The sequence below is a fragment of the Salvelinus namaycush genome, chromosome 31 (assembly GCF_016432855.1).
Source record: "Salvelinus namaycush isolate Seneca chromosome 31, SaNama_1.0, whole genome shotgun sequence".
NCBI lineage: Eukaryota > Metazoa > Chordata > Actinopteri > Salmoniformes > Salmonidae > Salvelinus > Salvelinus namaycush.
In genome coordinates this window covers 19,602,588-19,625,913 of record NC_052337.1, presented here as the reverse complement: position 1 = coordinate 19,625,913, position 23,326 = coordinate 19,602,588, and positions in this window count along the sequence as shown.

Below are 23,326 nucleotides of genomic sequence, written 5' to 3'. Positions count from 1 at the left end.
TAGAGATGAACAACAGCCTGTTGATATAGTACAGCCTTTGTGTGTGTGTAGATACAGCCCCTGTTCAGTCTCTGTTCACTAGGCAACAGACAGAGACTGCTCTATCAGACTAACAACTGTCCTTTTACTGCACGTCAATCTACTCAGTCGACTCTATAACTGGAGCCAGCTTCCTAGAGGGAAAAATAATCAACTCTTATGAACTTGGAAAATAGGGGTCTGATTCCTCTGCAGAACGGTAGTCGTGTTACTTGGTTGTCGCAGTTTCCTTATTTGAATGCACTTTTTGTACAGTAAGTGGATCTGGATAACAGTGGATCACAAACTACACACACACACACACACACACACACACACACACACACACACACACACACACACACACACACACACACACACACACACACACACACACACACACACACACACACACACACGCACGCACTGACCTCCTGTCTCTGTCTCTCCAGGTGTGGTGTTTCACTACAGGTCTAGCTCTAGTCGTTACACCTTGTCCTTCCCTGGGGCCATTGACGCGTGTCTCGCTGCCGGGGCCACCATCGCTACAGCCGAACAGCTGACCGCCGCCTTCGAGGACGGACTGGACCAGTGTGACGCCGGCTGGATAGCCGACCAGACTGTCAGGTGTGTGTGTTACCTGAGCTCTCAACTGATATACCCATCTCAGGGATACCTCCATCCTGTCAGAGTTTGTATTGAAGACTACATTTCCCATGCTCCCTCTCTCTTCCCTGCAGATACCCAATCACAAAGCCCCGTCCTGGTTGCATGGGCGATATGAAGCACAGACCTGGGATCAGGACGTATGGGCTCAGAGACCCTAAAGAGACCTATGACGTCTACTGCTATGTAGACAAACTACACGGTGAGGGAGTGTTATTGTTGGTGTTTCATGATAGTGAGCTAAAGCTATGTCAGCGTGCCTTTGGGTAAAGTGTGTGTATATCTCCCCTGTACTGTAGGTGAGGTGTTCTACGCTCTTGTCAGCTACAAGCTGACCCTTCGCCAGGCCAAGCATGAGTGTGAGAGGCAGGGGGCGGTGCTCGCCTCCCCTGGTAACCTGTTCGCCGCGTGGCGTGGAGGACTGGATCGCTGTGATTACGGCTGGCTGTCAGACGGCAGCGCCCGCTACCCCATCTCCGTCCCCAGGCCCCAGTGTGGAGGAGGGCTGCTGGGGGTCCGGACCCTGTACCGATTCCCTGACCAGTCAGGCTTTCCCAACCCTATTGACAGACATGGAGCTTTCTGTTTCAAGAGTAAGACTACTGTAATACTATTACCACCACTGTTACTGAAGCTGCTGTCGCTGCTGCTAAGAAAATGATGACAATGGCAATTACATTTATGCTGATGAGGATAGGAAGGAAGAGGAGGAGGACGAGGATGAGGAGGGAGAAAGTTAAGAGGAGGAGGATAACGAGAAAGAGAGGGAGGAGGAGAAAGGGGGAGAGAGGAGACATGCTCTCTCTCTCTCTCTCTCTCTCTCTCTCTCTCTCTCTCTCTCTCTCTCTCTCTCTCTCTCTCTCTCTCTCTCTCTCTCTCTCTCGAGAAAAGACAAGAGAAAAAGTGAGAGAGTTGATCCTCTATTGTAGTAACAGACAGGCAGACTTGGCAGGGGAGTATCACCAGGGGTATTTATGCAGCTTGAGTTTCTCTCAGGCTCAATGAGTTATGACCCGTCCTGTGTGAGGAAGAACTCTCACCCTGTTTTCACTTCCTGCTGAGGGTTGTCTAAATGGCCAAGCCAGGGGGGACAGATCACATCTCAGTAGAGAGAGCAAGGAGGGGATGGGGAGAGAGAAAGTGAGGTATGGAGGGAATGAGGGAGGAGTAGAATGAGAAAGAGTGAGAGAGACAAAAAGGGGGGAGAGGAGGAAGGCAGTGTTACGTGAAAGTTCTTTTACAGCAAAAGACTTAAGAAATATGCATGTAACTCACATTTATTCCTACATCTCCCGTTGATATCAATGCATGATTTATGTAATAGTTAACGTTACGGGCATGTGTTCTACGTTAGGATCTGGCCCACAAAGTGTTTAAAGCTTTTATTGTGTTAACATGTTGGACATGTCTGTTTACGCACTGAGCGTTTACTTTATATCACATCTGGAAAGACAACGGCCACCTCCCTTCCTCTCCCAGACCTACTGTATCACCCAATACTCCCAGACCTACTGTATCACCCCATACTCGCAGACCTACTGTATCACCCCATACTCCCAGACCTACTGTATCACCCAATACTCTCTGCCTTACTGTATCACCCCATACTCCCAGACTTACTGTATCACCCCATACTCCCAGACTTACTGTATCACCCCATACTCTCTGCCTTACTGTATCACCCCATACTCCCAGACTTACTGTATCACCCCATACTCTCTGCCTTACTGTATCACCCCATACTCCCAGACTTACTGTATCACCCCATACTCTCTGCCTTACTGTATCACCCAATACTCTCTGCCTTACTGTATCACCCCATACTCCCTGCCTTACTGTATCACCCCATACTCTCTGCCTTACTGTATCACCCAATACTCTCTGCCTTACTGTATCACCCCATACTCCCAGACTTACTGTATCACCCCATACTCCCAGACTTACTGTATCACCCCATACTCCCAGACTTACTGTATCACCCCATACTCCCTGCCTTACTGTATCACCCCATACTCTCTGCCTTACTGTATCACCAAATACTCTCTGCCTTACTGTATCACCCAATACTCTCTGCCTTACTGTATCACCCCATACTCCCTGCCTTACTGTATCACCCCATACTCTCTGCCTTACTGTATCACCCAATACTCTCTGCCTTACTGTATCACCCCATACTCCCAGACTTACTGTATCACCCCATACTCCCAGACTTACTGTATCACCCCATACTCCCAGACTTACTGTATCACCCCATACTCCCTGCCTTACTGTATCACCCCATACTCTCTGCCTTACTGTATCACCCAATACTCTCTGCCTTACTGTATCACCCCATACTCTCTGCCTTACTGTATCACCCAATACTCTCTGCCTTACTGTATCACCCCATACTCCCAGACTTACTGTATCACCCCATACTCCCAGACTTACTGTATCACCCCATACTCCCAGACTTACTGTATCACCCCATACTCCCTGCCTTACTGTATCACCCCATACTCCCTGCCTTACTGTATCACCCCATACTCTCTGCCTTACTGTATCACCCCATACTCCCAGACTTACTGTATCACCCAATACTCTCTGCCTTACTGTATCACCCCATACTCTCTGCCTTACTGTATCACCCCATACTCCCAGACTTACTGTATCACCCAATACTCTCTGCCTTACTGTATCACCCAATACTCTCTGCCTTACTGTATCACCCCATACTCCCAGACTTACTGTATCACCCCATACTCTCTGCCTTACTGTATCACCCCATACTCCCAGACTTACTGTATCACCCCATACTCTCTGCCTTACTGTATCACCCCATACTCTCTGCCTTACTGTATCACCCCATACTCCCAGACTTACTGTATCACCCCATACTCCCAGACTTACTGTATCACCCAATACTCTCTGCCTTACTGCATCACCCCATACTCCCAGACTTACTGTATCACCCCATACTCTCTGCCTTACTGTATCACCCCATACTCCCAGACTTACTGTATCACCCCATACTCTCTGCCTTACTGTATCACCCCATACTCCCAGACCTACTGTATCACCCAATACTCTCTGCCTTACTGCATCACCCCATACTCCCAGACTTACTGTATCACCCCATACTCCCTGCCTTACTGTATCACCCCATACTCCCAGACTTACTGTATCACCCCATACTCCCTGCCTTACTGCATCACCCAATACTCTCTGCCTTACTGCATCACCCCATACTCTCTGCCTTACTGTATCACCCCATACTCCCAGACTTACTGTATCACCCCATACTCCCTGCCTTACTGCATCACCCCATACTCCCAGACTTACTGTATCACCCCATACTCTCTGCCTTACTGTATCACCCAATACTCTCTGCCTTACTGTATCACCCCATACTCCCTGCCTTACTGTATCACCCCATACTCCCTGCCTTACTGTATCACCCCATACTCCCAGACTTACTGTATCACCCCATACTCTCTGCCTTACTGTATCACCCCATACTCCCAGACCTACTGTATCACCCCATACTCCCAGACCTACTGTATCACCCCATACTCTCTGCCTTACTGTATCACCCCATACTCCCAGACTTACTGTATCACCCAATACTCTCTGCCTTACTGTATCACCCAATACTCTCTGCCTTACTGTATCACCCAATACTCTCTGCCTTACTGTATCACCCCATACTCTCTGCCTTACTGCATCACCCCATACTCCCAGACTTACTGTATCACCCAATACTCTCTGCCTTACTGCATCACCCCATACTCCCAGACTTACTGTATCACCCAATACTCTCTGCCTTACTGTATCACCCAATACTCTCTGCCTTACTGTATCACCCAATACTCTCTGCCTTACTGTATCACCCCATACTCTCTGCCTTACTGTATCACCCAATACTCTCTGCCTTACTGTATCACCCCATACTCCCAGACCTACTGTATCACCCCATACTCCCAGACCTACTGTATCACCCAATACTCTCTGCCTTACTGTATCACCCCATACTCCCAGACTTACTGTATCACCCAATACTCTCTGCCTTACTGTATCACCCCATACTCCCAGACTTACTGTATCACCCCATACTCCCAGACTTACTGTATCACCCCATACTCCCAGACCTACTGTATCACCCCATACTCCCAGACCTACTGTATCACCCAATACTTTCTGCCTTACTGTATCACCCAATACTCTCTGCCTTACTGTATCACCCCATACTCCCAGACTTACTGTATCACCCCATACTCTCTGCCTTACTGTATCACCCCATACTCCCTGCCTTACTGTATCACCCCATACTCCCAGACTTACTGTATCACCCCATACTCTCTGCCTTACTGTATCACCCAATACTCTCTGCCTTACTGTATCACCCCATACTCCCAGACTTACTGTATCACCCCATACTCCCTGCCTTACTGTATCACCCCATACTCTCTGCCTTACTGTATCACCCAATACTCTCAGACTTACTGTATCACCCCATACTCTCTGCCTTACTGTATCACCCCATACTCCCAGACTTACTGTATCACCCCATACTCTCTGCCTTACTGTATCACCCCATACTCCCAGACTTACTGTATCACCCCATACTCTCTGCCTTACTGTATCACCCAATACTCTCTGCCTTACTGTATCACCCCATACTCTCTGCCTTACTGTATCACCCCATACTCTCTGCCTTACTGTATCACCCAATACTCTCTGCCTTACTGTATCACCCCATACTCTCTGCCTTACTGTATCACCCCATACTCCCAGACTTACTGTATCACCCCATACTCCCAGACTTACTGTATCACCCCATACTCCTTGCCTTACTGTATCACCCCATACTCTCTGCCTTACTGTATCACCCCATACTCCCAGACTTACTGTATCACCCCATACTCTCTGCCTTACTGTATCACCCCATACTCTCTGCCTTACTGTATCACCCCATACTCTCTGCCTTACTGTATCACCCCATACTCCCAGACTTACTGTATCACCCCATACTCCCAGACTTACTGCATCACCCCATACTCTCTGCCTTACTGTATCACCCCATACTCCCAGACTTACTGTATCACCCCATACTCTCTGCCTTACTGTATCACCCAATACTCTCTGCCTTACTGCATCACCCCATACTCCCTGCCTTACTGTATCACCCCATACTCTCTGCCTTACTGTATCACCCAATACTCTCTGCCTTACTGTATCACCCCATACTCCCAGACCTACTGTATCACCCCATACTCTCTGCCTTACTGTATCACCCCATACTCCCAGACTTACTGTATCACCCCATACTCTCTGCCTTACTGTATCACCCCATACTCCCAGACCTACTGTATCACCCAATACTCTCTGCCTTACTGCATCATCCCATACTCCCAGACTTACTGTATCACCCCATACTCTCTGCCTTACTGTATCACCCAATACTCTCTGCCTTACTGTATCACCCCATACTCCCTGCCTTACTGTATCACCCCATACTCCTTGCCTTACTGTATCACCTCATAGTCTCTGCCTTACTGTATCACCCCATACTCCCAGACTTACTGTATCACCCCATACTCTCTGCCTTACTGTATCACCCCATACTCTCTGCCTTACTGTATCACCCCATACTCTCTGCCTTACTGTATCACCCCATACTCCCAGACTTACTGTATCACCCCATACTCTCTGCCTTACTGTATCACCCCATACTCCCAGACCTACTGTATCACCCAATACTCTCTGCCTTACTGCATCACCCCATACTCCCAGACTTACTGTATCACCCCATACTCCCTGCCTTACTGTATCACCCCATACTCCCAGACTTACTGTATCACCCCATACTCTCTGCCTTACTGTATCACCCCATACTCTCTGCCTTACTGTATCACCCCATACTCCCAGACTTACTGTATCACCCAATACTCTCTGCCTTACTGTATCACCCAATACTCTCTGCCTTACTGTATCACCCCATACTCCCAGACTTACTGTATCACCCCATACTCTCTGCCTTACTGTATCACCCAATACTCTCTGCCTTACTGTATCACCCCATACTCCCAGACTTACTGTATCACCCCATACTCTCTGCCTTACTGTATCACCCCATACTCTCTGCCTTACTGTATCACCCCATACTCCCAGACTTACTGTATCACCCCATACTCCCAGACTTACTGTATCACCCAATACTCTCTGCCTTACTGCATCACCCCATACTCCCAGACTTACTGTATCACCCCATACTCTCTGCCTTACTGTATCACCCCATACTCCCAGACTTACTGTATCACCCCATACTCCCTGCCTTACTGCATCACCCAATACTCTCTGCCTTACTGCATCACCCCATACTCTCTGCCTTACTGTATCACCCCATACTCCCAGACTTACTGTATCACCCCATACTCCCAGACTTACTGTATCACCCCATACTCCCTGCCTTACTGCATCACCCCATACTCCCAGACTTACTGTATCACCCCATACTCTCTGCCTTACTGTATCACCCAATACTCTCTGCCTTACTGTATCACCCCATACTCCCTGCCTTACTGTATCACCCCATACTCCCTGCCTTACTGTATCACCCCATACTCCCAGACTTACTGTATCACCCCATACTCTCTGCCTTACTGTATCACCCCATACTCCCAGACCTACTGTATCACCCCATACTCCCAGACCTACTGTATCACCCCATACTCTCTGCCTTACTGTATCACCCCATACTCCCAGACTTACTGTATCACCCAATACTCTCTGCCTTACTGTATCACCCAATACTCTCTGCCTTACTGTATCACCCAATACTCTCTGCCTTACTGTATCACCCCATACTCTCTGCCTTACTGCATCACCCCATACTCCCAGACTTACTGTATCACCCAATACTCTCTGCCTTACTGCATCACCCCATACTCCCAGACTTACTGTATCACCCAATACTCTCTGCCTTACTGTATCACCCAATACTCTCTGCCTTACTGTATCACCCAATACTCTCTGCCTTACTGTATCACCCCATACTCTCTGCCTTACTGTATCACCCAATACTCTCTGCCTTACTGTATCACCCCATACTCCCAGACCTACTGTATCACCCCATACTCCCAGACCTACTGTATCACCCAATACTCTCTGCCTTACTGTATCACCCCATACTCCCAGACTTACTGTATCACCCAATACTCTCTGCCTTACTGTATCACCCCATACTCCCAGACTTACTGTATCACCCCATACTCCCAGACTTACTGTATCACCCCATACTCCCAGACCTACTGTATCACCCCATACTCCCAGACCTACTGTATCACCCAATACTTTCTGCCTTACTGTATCACCCAATACTCTCTGCCTTACTGTATCACCCCATACTCCCAGACTTACTGTATCACCCCATACTCTCTGCCTTACTGTATCACCCCATACTCCCTGCCTTACTGTATCACCCCATACTCCCAGACTTACTGTATCACCCCATACTCTCTGCCTTACTGTATCACCCAATACTCTCTGCCTTACTGTATCACCCCATACTCCCAGACTTACTGTATCACCCCATACTCCCTGCCTTACTGTATCACCCCATACTCTCTGCCTTACTGTATCACCCAATACTCTCAGACTTACTGTATCACCCCATACTCTCTGCCTTACTGTATCACCCCATACTCCCAGACTTACTGTATCACCCCATACTCTCTGCCTTACTGTATCACCCCATACTCCCAGACTTACTGTATCACCCCATACTCTCTGCCTTACTGTATCACCCAATACTCTCTGCCTTACTGTATCACCCCATACTCTCTGCCTTACTGTATCACCCCATACTCTCTGCCTTACTGTATCACCCAATACTCTCTGCCTTACTGTATCACCCCATACTCTCTGCCTTACTGTATCACCCCATACTCCCAGACTTACTGTATCACCCCATACTCCCAGACTTACTGTATCACCCCATACTCCTTGCCTTACTGTATCACCCCATACTCTCTGCCTTACTGTATCACCCCATACTCCCAGACTTACTGTATCACCCCATACTCTCTGCCTTACTGTATCACCCCATACTCTCTGCCTTACTGTATCACCCCATACTCTCTGCCTTACTGTATCACCCCATACTCCCAGACTTACTGTATCACCCCATACTCCCAGACTTACTGCATCACCCCATACTCTCTGCCTTACTGTATCACCCCATACTCCCAGACTTACTGTATCACCCCATACTCTCTGCCTTACTGTATCACCCAATACTCTCTGCCTTACTGCATCACCCCATACTCCCTGCCTTACTGTATCACCCCATACTCTCTGCCTTACTGTATCACCCAATACTCTCTGCCTTACTGTATCACCCCATACTCCCAGACCTACTGTATCACCCCATACTCTCTGCCTTACTGTATCACCCCATACTCCCAGACTTACTGTATCACCCCATACTCTCTGCCTTACTGTATCACCCCATACTCCCAGACCTACTGTATCACCCAATACTCTCTGCCTTACTGCATCACCCCATACTCCCAGACTTACTGTATCACCCCATACTCTCTGCCTTACTGTATCACCCAATACTCTCTGCCTTACTGTATCACCCCATACTCCCAGACTTACTGTATCACCCCATACTCCCAGACTTACTGTATCACCCCATACTCCCTGCCTTACTGCATCACCCCATACTCCCAGACTTACTGTATCACCCCATACTCTCTGCCTTACTGTATCACCCAATACTCTCTGCCTTACTGCATCACCCCATACTCCCAGACTTACTGTATCACCCCATACTCCCTGCCTTACTGTATCACCCCATACTCCCAGACTTACTGTATCACCCCATACTCCCTGCCTTACTGCATCACCCAATACTCTCTGCCTTACTGCATCACCCCATACTCTCTGCCTTACTGTATCACCCCATACTCCCAGACTTACTGTATCACCCCATACTCCCAGACTTACTGTATCACCCCATACTCCCTGCCTTACTGCATCACCCCATACTCCCAGACTTACTGTATCACCCCATACTCTCTGCCTTACTGTATCACCCAATACTCTCTGCCTTACTGTATCACCCCATACTCCCTGCCTTACTGTATCACCCCATACTCCCTGCCTTACTGTATCACCCCATACTCCCAGACTTACTGTATCACCCCATACTCTCTGCCTTACTGTATCACCCCATACTCCCAGACCTACTGTATCACCCCATACTCCCAGACCTACTGTATCACCCCATACTCTCTGCCTTACTGTATCACCCCATACTCCCAGACTTACTGTATCACCCAATACTCTCTGCCTTACTGTATCACCCAATACTCTCTGCCTTACTGTATCACCCAATACTCTCTGCCTTACTGTATCACCCCATACTCTCTGCCTTACTGCATCACCCCATACTCCCAGACTTACTGTATCACCCAATACTCTCTGCCTTACTGCATCACCCCATACTCCCAGACTTACTGTATCACCCAATACTCTCTGCCTTACTGTATCACCCAATACTCTCTGCCTTACTGTATCACCCAATACTCTCTGCCTTACTGTATCACCCCATACTCTCTGCCTTACTGTATCACCCAATACTCTCTGCCTTACTGTATCACCCCATACTCCCAGACCTACTGTATCACCCCATACTCCCAGACCTACTGTATCACCCAATACTCTCTGCCTTACTGTATCACCCCATACTCCCAGACTTACTGTATCACCCAATACTCTCTGCCTTACTGTATCACCCCATACTCCCAGACTTACTGTATCACCCCATACTCCCAGACTTACTGTATCACCCCATACTCCCAGACCTACTGTATCACCCCATACTCCCAGACCTACTGTATCACCCAATACTTTCTGCCTTACTGTATCACCCAATACTCTCTGCCTTACTCTATCACCCCATACTCCCAGACTTACTGTATCACCCCATACTCCCAGACTTACTGTATCACCCCATACTCCCAGACCTACTGTATCACCCCATACTCCCAGACCTACTGTATCACCCAATACTTTCTGCCTTACTGTATCACCCAATACTCTCTGCCTTACTGCATCACCCCATACTCCCAGACTTACTGTATCACCCCATACTCTCTGCCTTACTGTATCACCCAATACTCTCTGCCTTACTGTATCACCCCATACTCCCTGCCTTACTGTATCACCCCATACTCCTTGCCTTACTGTATCACCCCATACTCTCTGCCTTACTGTATCACCCCATACTCCCAGACTTACTGTATCACCCCATACTCTCTGCCTTACTGTATCACCCCATACTCTCTGCCTTACTGTATCACCCCATACTCTCTGCCTTACTGTATCACCCCATACTCCCAGACTTACTGTATCACCCCATACTCTCTGCCTTACTGTATCACCCCATACTCCCAGACCTACTGTATCACCCAATACTCTCTGCCTTACTGCATCACCCCATACTCCCAGACTTACTGTATCACCCCATACTCCCTGCCTTACTGTATCACCCCATACTCCCAGACTTACTGTATCACCCCATACTCCCTGCCTTACTGCATCACCCCATACTCCCAGACTTACTGTATCACCCCATACTCCCTGCCTTACTGCATCACCCCATACTCCCAGACTTACTGTATCACCCCATACTCTCTGCCTTACTGTATCACCCAATACTCTCTGCCTTACTGTATCACCCCATACTCCCTGCCTTACTGTATCACCCCATACTCCCTGCCTTACTGTATCACCCCATACTCCCAGACTTACTGTATCACCCCATACTCTCTGCCTTACTGTATCACCCCATCCTCCCAGACCTACTGTATCACCCCATACTCCCAGACCTACTGTATCACCCCATACTCTCTGCCTTACTGTATCACCCCATACTCCCAGACTTACTGTATCACCCAATACTCTCTGCCTTACTGCATCACCCAATACTCTCTGCCTTACTGTATCACCCAATACTCTCTGCCTTACTGTATCACCCCATACTCTCTGCCTTACTGCATCACCCCATACTCCCAGACTTACTGTATCACCCAATACTCTCTGCCTTACTGCATCACCCCATACTCCCAGACTTACTGTATCACCCAATACTCTCTGCCTTGCTGTATCACCCAATACTCTCTGCCTTACTGTATCACCCAATACTCTCTGCCTTACTGTATCACCCCATACTCTCTGCCTTACTGTATCACCCAATACTCTCTGCCTTACTGTATCACCCCATACTCCCAGACCTACTGTATCACCCCATACTCCCAGACCTACTGTATCACCCAATACTCTCTGCCTTACTGTATCACCCCATACTCCCAGACTTACTGTATCACCCAATACTCTCTGCCTTACTGTATCACCCCATACTCCCAGACTTACTGTATCACCCCATACTCCCAGACTTACTGTATCACCCCATACTCCCAGACCTACTGTATCACCCCATACTCCCAGACCTACTGTATCACCCAATACTTTCTGCCTTACTGTATCACCCAATACTCTCTGCCTTACTGTATCACCCCATACTCCCAGACTTACTGTATCACCCCATACTCTCTGCCTTACTGTATCACCCCATACTCCCTGCCTTACTGTATCACCCCATACTCCCCGACTTACTGTATCACCCCATACTCTCTGCCTTACTGTATCACCCAATACTCTCTGCCTTACTGTATCACCCCATACTCCCAGACTTACTGTATCACCCCATACTCTCTGCCTTACTGTATCACCCCATACTCCCAGACTTACTGTATCACCCCATACTCTCTGCCTTACTGTATCACCCAATACTCTCTGCCTTACTGTATCACCCCATACTCTCTGCCTTACTGTATCACCCCATACTCTCTGCCTTACTGTATCACCCAATACTCTCTGCCTTACTGTATCACCCCATACTCTCTGCCTTACTGTATCACCCCATACTCCCAGACTTACTGTATCACCCCATACTCCCAGACTTACTGTATCACCCCATACTCTCTGCCTTACTGTATCACCCCATACTCTCTGCCTTACTGTATCACCCCATACTCCCAGACTTACTGTATCACCCCATACTCTCTGCCTTACTGTATCACCCCATACTCTCTGCCTTACTGTATCACCCCATACTCTCTGCCTTACTGTATCACCCCATACTCCCAGACTGACTGTATCACCCCATACTCCCAGACTTACTGCATCACCCCATACTCTCTGCCTTACTGTATCACCCCATACTCCCAGACTTACTGTATCACCCCATACTCTCTGCCTTACTGTATCACCCAATACTCTCTGCCTTACTGCATCACCCCATACTCCCTGCCTTACTGTATCACCCCATACTCTCTGCCTTACTGTATCACCCAATACTCTCTGCCTTACTGTATCACCCCATACTCCCAGACCTACTGTATCACCCCATACTCTCTGCCTTACTGTATCACCCCATACTCCCAGACTTACTGTATCACCCCATACTCTCTGCCTTACTGTATCACCCCATACTCCCAGACCTACTGTATCACCCAATACTCTCTGCCTTACTGCATCACCCCATACTCCCAGACTTACTGTATCACCCCATACTCTCTGCCTTACTGTATCACCCAATACTCTCTGCCTTACTGTATCACCCCATACTCCCTGCCTTACTGTATCACCCCATACTCCCAGACTTACTGTATCACCCCATACTCCCAGACTTACTGTATCACCCCATACTCCCAGACTTACTGTATCACCCCATACTCTCTGCCTTACTGTATCACCCCATACTCCCAGATTTACTGTATCACCCCATACTCTCTGCCTTACTGTATCACCCCATACTCTCTGCCTTACTGTATCACCCAATACTCTCTGCCTTACTGCATCACCCCATACTCTCTGCCTTACTGTATCACCCCATACTCCCAGACTTACTGTATCACCCCATACTCCCTGCCTTACTGTATCACCCAATACTCTCTGCCTTACTGTATCACCCCACACTCTCTGCCTTACAGTATCACCCAATACTCCCAGACTTACTGTATCACCCAATACTCTCTGCCTTACTGTATCACCCAATACTCCCAGACTTACTGTATCACCCCATACTCCCAGACTTACTGTATCACCCCATACTCCCAGACTTACTGTATCACCCCATACTCTCTGCCTTACTGTATCACCCCATACTCCCAGACTTACTGTATCACCCCATACTCTCTGCCTTACTGTATCACCCCATACTCTCTGCCTTACTGTATCACCCAATACTCTCTGCCTTACTGCATCACCCCATACTCTCTGCCTTACTGTATCACCCCATACTCCCTGCCTTACTGTATCACCCCATACTCCCTGCCTTACTGTATCACCCAATACTCTCTGCCTTACTGTATCACCCCATACTCTCTGCCTTACTGTATCACCCCATACTCCCAGACTTACTGTATCACCCCATACTCCCAGACTTACTGTATCACCCCATACTCTCTGCCTTACTGTATCACCCCATACTCCCAGACTTACTGTATCACCCCATACTCTCTGCCTTACTGTATCACCCCATACTCCCAGACTTACTGTATCACCCCATACTCCCAGACTTACTGTATCACCCCATACTCTCTGCCTTACTGTATCACCCCATACTCTCTGCCTTACTGTATCACCCCATACTCTCTGCCTTACTGTATCACCCAATTCTCCCAGACCTACTGTATCACCCAATACTCTCTGCCTTACTGTATCACCCAATACTATCTGCCTTACTGTATCACCCCATACTCTCTGCCTTACTGTATCGCCCAATACTCTCTGCCTTATTGTATCACCCCATACTCCCAGACTTACTGTATCACCCCATACTCCCAGACTTACTGTATCACCCAATACTCTCTGCCTTACTGTATCACCCCATACTCTCTGCCTTACTGTATCACCCCATACTCCCAGACTTACTGTATCACCCCATACTCCCAGACTTACTGTATCACCCAATACTCTATGCCTTACTGTATCACCCCATACTCTCTGCCTTACTGTATCACCCCATACTCTCTGCCTTACTGTATCACCCAATACTCTCTGCCTTACTGTATCACCCCATACTCCCAGACTTACTGTATCACCCAATACTCTCTGCCTTACTGTATCACCCCATACTCTCTGCCTTACTGTATCACCCCATACTCCCAGACTTACTGTATCACCCCATACTCTCTGCCTTACTGTATCACCCCATACTCCCAGACTTACTGTATCCCCCCATACTCCCAGACTTACTGTATCACCCCATACTCTCTGCCTTACTGTATCACCCCATACTCCCAGACTTACTGTATCACCCCATACTCTCTGCCTTACTGTATCACCCCATACTCCCAGACTTACTGTATCACCCCATACTCTCTGCCTTACTGTATCACCCCATACTCTCTGCCTTACTGTATCACCCCATACTCCCAGACCTACTGTATCACCCCATACTCCCAGACGTACTGTATCACCCCATACTCCCAGACTGTATCACCCCATACTCTCTGCCTTACTGTATCACCCCATACTCCCAGACCTACTGTATCACCCAATACTCTCTGCCTTACTGCATCACCCCATACTCCCAGACTTACTGTATCACCCCATACTCTCTGCCTTACTGTATCACCCAATACTCTCTGCCTTACTGTATCACCCCATACTCCCTGCCTTACTGTATCACCCCATACTCCCAGACTTACTGTATCACCCCATACTCCCAGACTTACTGTATCACCCCATACTCCCAGACTTACTGTATCACCCCATACTCTCTGCCTTACTGTATCACCCCATACTCCCAGACTTACTGTATCACCCCATACTCTCTGCCTTACTGTATCACCCCATACTCTCTGCCTTACTGTATCACCCAATACTCTCTGCCTTACTGCATCACCCCATACTCTCTGCCTTACTGTATCACCCCATACTCTCTGCCTTACTGTATCACCCAATACTCTCTGCCTTACTGCATCACCCCATACTCTCTGCCTTACTGTATCACCCCATACTCCCAGACTTACTGTATCACCCCATACTCCCAGACTTACTGTATCACCCCATACTCTCTGCCTTACTGTATCACCCCATACTCCCAGACTTACTGTATCACCCCATACTCTCTGCCTTACTGTATCACCCCATACTCTCTGCCTTACTGTATCACCCCATACTCTCTGCCTTACTGTATCACCCCATACTCTCTGCCTTACTGTATCACCCAATTCTCCCAGACCTACTGTATCACCCAATACTCTCTGCCTTACTGTATCACCCAATACTATCTGCCTTACTGTATCACCCCATACTCTCTGCCTTACTGTATCGCCCAATACTCTCTGCCTTACTGTATCACCCCATACTCCCAGACTTACTGTATCACCCCATACTCCCAGACTTACTGTATCACCCAATACTCTCTGCCTTACTGTATCACCCCATACTCTCTGCCTTACTGTATCACCCCATACTCCCAGACTTACTGTATCACCCCATACTCCCTGCCTTACTGTATCACCCCATACTCTCTGCCTTACTGTATCACCCCATACTCCCAGACTTACTGTATCACCCCATACTCCCAGACTTACTGTATCACCCAATACTCTATGCCTTACTGTATCACCCCATACTCTCTGCCTTACTGTATCACCCCATACTCTCTGCCTTACTGTATCACCCAATACTCTCTGCCTTACTGTATCACCCCATACTCCCAGACTTACTGTATCACCCAATACTCTCTGCCTTACTGTATCACCCCATACTCTCTGCCTTACTGTATCACCCCATACTCCCAGACTTACTGTATCACCCCATACTCTCTGCCTTACTGTATCACCCCATACTCCCAGACTTACTGTATCCCCCCATACTCCCAGACTTACTGTATCACCCCATACTCTCTGCCTTACTGTATCACCCCATACTCCCAGACTTACTGTATCACCCCATACTCTCTGCCTTACTGTATCACCCCATACTCCCAGACTTACTGTATCACCCCATACTCTCTGCCTTACTGTATCACCCCATACTCTCTGCCTTACTGTATCACCCCATACTCCCAGACCTACTGTATCACCCCATACTCCCAGACGTACTGTATCACCCCATACTCCCAGACTTACTGTATCACCCAATACTCTCTGCCTTACTGTATCACCCAATACTCTCTGCCTTACTGTATCACCCCATACTCTCAGACTTACTGTATCACCCCATACTCTCTGCCTTACTGTATCACCCCACACTCTCTGCCTTACTGTATCACCCAATACTCCCTGTCGTACTGTATCACCCCATACTCCCAGACTTACTGTATCACCCAATACTCTCTGCCTTACTGTATCACCCCATACTCTCTTCCTTACTGTATCACCCAATACTCTCTGCCTTACTGTATCACCCCATACTCCCAGACTTACTGTATCACCCAATACTCTCTGCCTTACTGTATCACCCCATACTCTCTGCCTTACTGTATCACCCCATACTCCCAGACTTACTGTATCACCCAATACTCTCTGCCTTACTGTATCACCCCATACTCTCTGCCTTACTGTATCACCCCATACTCCCAGACTTACTGTATCACCCAATACTCTCTGCCTTACTGTATCACCCCATACTCTCTGCCTTACTGTATCACCCCATACTCTCTGCCTTACTGTATCACCCAATACTCTCTGCCTTACTGTATCACCCCATACTCCCAGACTTACTGTATCACCCAATACTCTCTGCCTTACTGTATCACCCCATACTCTCTGCCTTACTGTATCACCCAATACTCTCAGACTTACTGTATCACCCCATACTCTCTGCCTTACTGTATCACCCAATACTCTCAGACTTACTGTATCACCCCATACTCTCTGCCTTACTGTATCACCCCATACTCTCTGCCTTACTGTATCACCCAATACTCTCAGACTTACTGTATCACCCCATACTCTCTGCCTTACTGTATCACCCAATACTCTCAGACTTACTGTATCACCCCATACTCTCTGCCTTACTGTATCACCCAATACTCTCTGCCTTACTGCATCACCCCATACTCCCAGACTTACTGTATCACCCCATACTCTCTGCCTTACTGTATCACCCAATACTCCCAGACTTACTGTATCACCCCATACTCCCAGACTTACTGTATCACCCCATACTCCCTGCCTTACTGTATCACCCCATACTCCCAGACTTACTGTATCACCCCATACTCCCTGCCTTACTGTATCACCCCATACTCCCAGACGTACTGTATCACCCCATACTCCCAGACTTACTGTATCACCCCATACTCCCAGACTTACTGTATCACCCCATACTCCTTGCCTTACTGTATCACCCCATACTCCCTGCCTTACTGTATCACCCCATACTCCAAGACTTACTGTATCACCCCATACTCCTTGCCTTACTGTATCACCCCATACTCCCTGCCTTACTGTATCACCCCATACTCCAAGACTTACTGTATCACCCCATACTTACTGCAGTCACCAACCTCTCCACTCTCTCTCTAGCTTACTGCATTCTCCAACCTCTCCATCCTCTCTCTATCTTACTGCAGTCACCAACCTCTCCATCCTCTCTCTACCTTACTGCAGTCACCAACCTCTCCATCCTCTGTCTACCTTACTGCAGTCTCCAACCTCTCCATCCTCTCTCTACCTTACTGCAGTCACCAACCTCTCCATCCTCTCTCTACCTTACTGCAGTCTCCAACCTCTCCATCCTCTCTACCTTACTGCAGTCTCCAACCTCTCCATCCTCTCTCTACCTTACTGTAGTGTCCAACCCCTCATCCTCTCTCTACCTTATCTGCAGTTTGCAACCTCTCCTTCTTCTACTTGCCTTGCTGTTGTCTGCAGTCTCCTACCTCCCATTATTCTGCCTTACTGCAGTCTCCAAGTCTCCAACCTCCCCTTCTTGTCCCTGCTTCCCTGCCATACTGCAGTCTCCAACCTCCCCTACCTCTTCAACCCTCTCCCTACCTTACAGTCTCCAACTCCATGGCTGATTTAGCCCAATGTCTCCAACATGGTTGGTTAAGGCCAATTCTTTAAGGGTCAGGGCTTAAGACTGGATCCTGGCTCGAAACATGGCTCTGATTTGTTGGGTCACTAGAAAACTTTAAAAACTGTAGGTGGGTCGCAGCAGAGACCCAGTTACAGTTAGGAACCCAAGTTTATAGTGTGGTGTTGCAAGGTGGATGAGTTCTGCAGAGAAATAGGGCTCTGTTTAACTATATCTCTCTCCTGTTCCTCACATTTGGGGCTGTGTGTTTTTTACGAGGGGAAAACCCAACTCATGCTCTCTAAGACAGAAACAGGACAGGTCCCTAATGCACTACAGCTGGCCCCTTCCCAGAGAGAGAGTGTAACGAGAGAGAAAGAAAAAGAGGAGGGAGAGAGAGATACTGAGTAGGAGAGCGAGCAGGCAAGTCTTACTTGCCCAGGAGTATCATTATCATCATCATCATGATCATCATCATCATCAGAATAGATTTACGCACTTGCAACCTTCTTTTTCCAGGAACAAAATATTATGTTGCAATCTACTGGCTTCTAAAATACCAGAAAATGAAATCCATGACATAATTCCCACCTGAAACAGTAAGGTCTCTGACAGTGTGGTAGTGATTTATACAGCTCAGAACGTACAGTATATGTGAGCTGCCTCATGCACAGTGGACGTGACATGGCTATAGGGACAGGGGACAGACTGCAGCCCAGCCAACCAGATGGCCTGGCCCAGCCAAACACATGACATCAGACCTGGGCTGGAGCTAAGCAGGAGCTGGTCCCCTCACAGTGTGAGTGAGAAGCTTACTAACTCCCCTGAGGGTCTCTGCTCAGAGTAATGCCAGCTATAAACGCCCCCAACACTCACACAGAGAGAGAGAAAGAGGGAGGTGGGGGTGGAGAGGACAATAAAGTGATGGAGAGAGGGATTGAACGACTGAGAGAGAGAGAGGGAAAGAGAAAACGAAAGGTTGGGGAAGAGAGAGGGAGCGAGAAGGGGTAAGGGGTAAGGGGGGGTCCCAGCTCCTTCATCTATACATGGCCTCAACATTTTGAGAGGAGGTGGGGTGCTGAAATGGAATATATACATTAAACATAATTATGTCATTACCGTGTGTCAATAAGGTTAACATGTGTCAGCTGCCCATGTGTGTGTGTGTGTGTGTGTGTGTGTGTTATTATCCTGACAGACTGACACCACTGGCACTGACACCACTGGCACTGACACTTCCACTGGTTTATTCTTGACGGCTGACGTCTCTCTTTAAAAATAAAACTCTCTGAGTTGGATTGCCTTTTACAGCCTGTTGCTGTGAGCTGACACCGTTCTGATTCTGACAACACCATGTTTAGCATTCTCTGTTAACGTTGAGATTCTTGTTAGTTTTTTATTTACTATGGCACAGCATCGAACATCTGACCCCAATCTGACGCCCATGGTTCATCTGGATATCTGACCCCCATCTAACCCTCATCTGACCCCCATGGTTCATCTGTAACATTACTGTACCTTGACTGTTATCTCAGGTGGGGGTATATGTTCCTGTTAAAGGTGTTGTGACCACAGCTCAGCATCTCCCGTCTCTCTGTCTCTGCAGGGAAGGAACCAGAGATCACCACTCCTGGACCTGTGACAACCACAGACGCTCGCAGGACAGACACAGCTACAGACAAACCTGATGCCATCTACCACACAGGCAGAACTGACCACACAGTTAGAGACCCTATTCACTCAGCCAGAACTGACCACACAGTTACAGACCCAACTCACACAGCCAGAACTGACCTCACAATTACAAACCCAACTCACACAGCCAGAACTGACCTCACAGTTACAGACCCAACTCACACAGCCAGAACTGACCACACATTTACAGACAGAACTCACTCAGCCAAAACTGACCACACCGTTACAGACCCAACTCACACAGCCAGAACTGACCTCACAGTTACAGACCCAACTCACACAGTTACAGAGAAACCTCACCCCACAGACAGACCACACCAGACTACTGCAGAGCAAGACAGAAGTCAGCATGCAGGTGGACTACATGAGACAGCTTATACAGGCACAGACAGACATCACACAGCTACTGACAGAACACACACCACCAAACACAAACATCACACCACTGACTACACGACAATAGACAAAGACAGAACTACAGAAGACATAACTACAGGCAGAAAGACAGACTCCTCTGTTGGTACCACTCTGTTCCCTGAGAATGACGTGGATGACTTTGGCCCAGACCTGACCAAGGTAGAGTCAGTCCCAAGCTGGGGTGATACCCTGTTCCCTATGCAGCTGCCCCCTCTCCCCACCACCCACTCCCAGCCCATCCACCCCCACCTCGACATCAACCAGGGGGGAGACCAGGTGGGAGAGGGAGAGACTCAGATAGGCTCAGGCAGAGGGGAGAGCAGTGGGAGTGGGGAGGGGAGCAGTAGTGATGGGGGAAGTGAGGGGGAGGACAGGGTAGTAGTGATTCCTACACAGGGCTTCATGGCCGGGACAGGGATGGGATCAGACCCTTCACGCCCAGGACAACCAGGTTACCCAGGGCGTCCAGGGTCGGTCACCCCAGAGCAGGGCCAACCAGGCTGGGACAGAGTGACAGGACAGAAGCCTGCTGTGGTCTACAAGGAGGAGGAGGGCCAGAGCTCTAGAACAACAACCCATAGCATACCAGGAGCCACGGAATCATACAGCGTGGACCAATCATACAGCGTGGAGATCCCTCATGAGGCATCTCCCACCAAACCACCCTTCCACCTCATCATTGTCAACGTGCATGACAAGAACCAAACAGGTGAGAGTTTACTGTTGACTCTAGTGACATGGTGTGGAGATAAACACAATATTGTTTAATGTACTTCACAACCAACCTAACTCTTATCTCAGGACTGCTAAGTAGACGCACTGTAACACCTGTGTTTAGAGGGATTTTCCTCATGATTGTATCACCAAACTATGCAGTGTCTCAGCCCTCTTGTTGTGAAGTGACTTTAATAACTTCTGTTGTGTACTCTAATATTCTGAGTCTCTGTGGGTGACTGTGTGCTGAAGGACTCTGTACTCGCTGTACCCACAGTGGCCTGCTTCTATTGATGCTCTGTAGGCAGACAGAATAGAGAGATCGCATGGAAAGAGAGTATACAGGACACACTGTTAAAGAGTGTGTGTGCCATGGACAGGAAGGAGACAGTGACCACTCTTAAACCAGGCTACTGCTGGATAACTGTGACCTAAACTGACCTGATACATCTCCATAATATATTCATATCTCCAGATTACCACACAAGACACATTTACGAGGGGTCTCTGAGATCTGTCATGTCAGGAAGCCTTGGCTGCTGTAGGACTTCAGGATCTGTGGGAGCATTTTTAGATTCAGGGCTGACCTCATTTAGCTGCGTGTGTGTGTGAGTGCTTGCAGTCATGCCTTGAGCAAATGTGTGGCTTGACGAGGTTGAGCTCTGGATGCTTTCTAGGTGTTTTAAGTCTTGTTTTGATAGAGAAGTTGTATCATTATCACCCCTGTCCATTTACAAGCAACACCAGTTTACATGCAAACACATCACATTCTGCACAAACAGAATCTGTTGGTCTTAACTTGGTCCTCCAGAGAGAGAAAGACACGCACGCACGCACACACACACACACACACACACACACACACACACACACACACACACACACACACACACACACACACACACACACACACACACACACACACACACACACACACACACACACTACAAGTAGGCCTAAGCATTTCGTTGGATGGTGTATACCATGTGTATCATGTACATTACGACCAATAAAACTTGAAACTTAAACTTGGAACACACACAACCCGGAGGTCAAATGGCAGAGCCTCTTTTAGATCAATCAGCGATGTAATCATTGTCAACTAATTACTCCCTCCTTCTCCAACCTTCATCCCCCCTAACTCCCTGTCCCCGTGCCTCTCCCCCTTTCCCCTTTGATGTGCGTGAGTCGACCCTGCTCCCCTACCCCCATCCAAGGTATAACATTTATGAATGGCTATTGTTTATTATTAAAGGGGCATATTGTATATTGGATCCAGTAAGTTAGGTAACATTTCACCCAGTAACTCAATAAGAGCTCAGTTATTAAGTGGGTTATAGTCCCACTGTTTCTACATTAGAGGAAATTGAGAAATTGAAATATATAGTATTATGGTTCACACATCCTGTTTCACATATAGTAGATCTTTTTGATTCAGGGTCACAATTGGACACCTCTTTAGGTTGGGAGTGGGTTTTATTAAGATGGGTAAGTCTGACGCATGCACACACACACGTTTAAGTAATTTATTAGATGCTCTTATGCAGAGGGACTTACAGGAGCTCAAGGGCATGTCGACAGATTTTTCACCCAGTCGGCTCAGGGATTTGAACCAATGACCTTTAGTTTACTGGCCCAACGCTCTTAACCGCTAGGCCGGATATATATACATACACACACACACATGCACACGCACACAAACACACACACAGATTAAAATGATTTA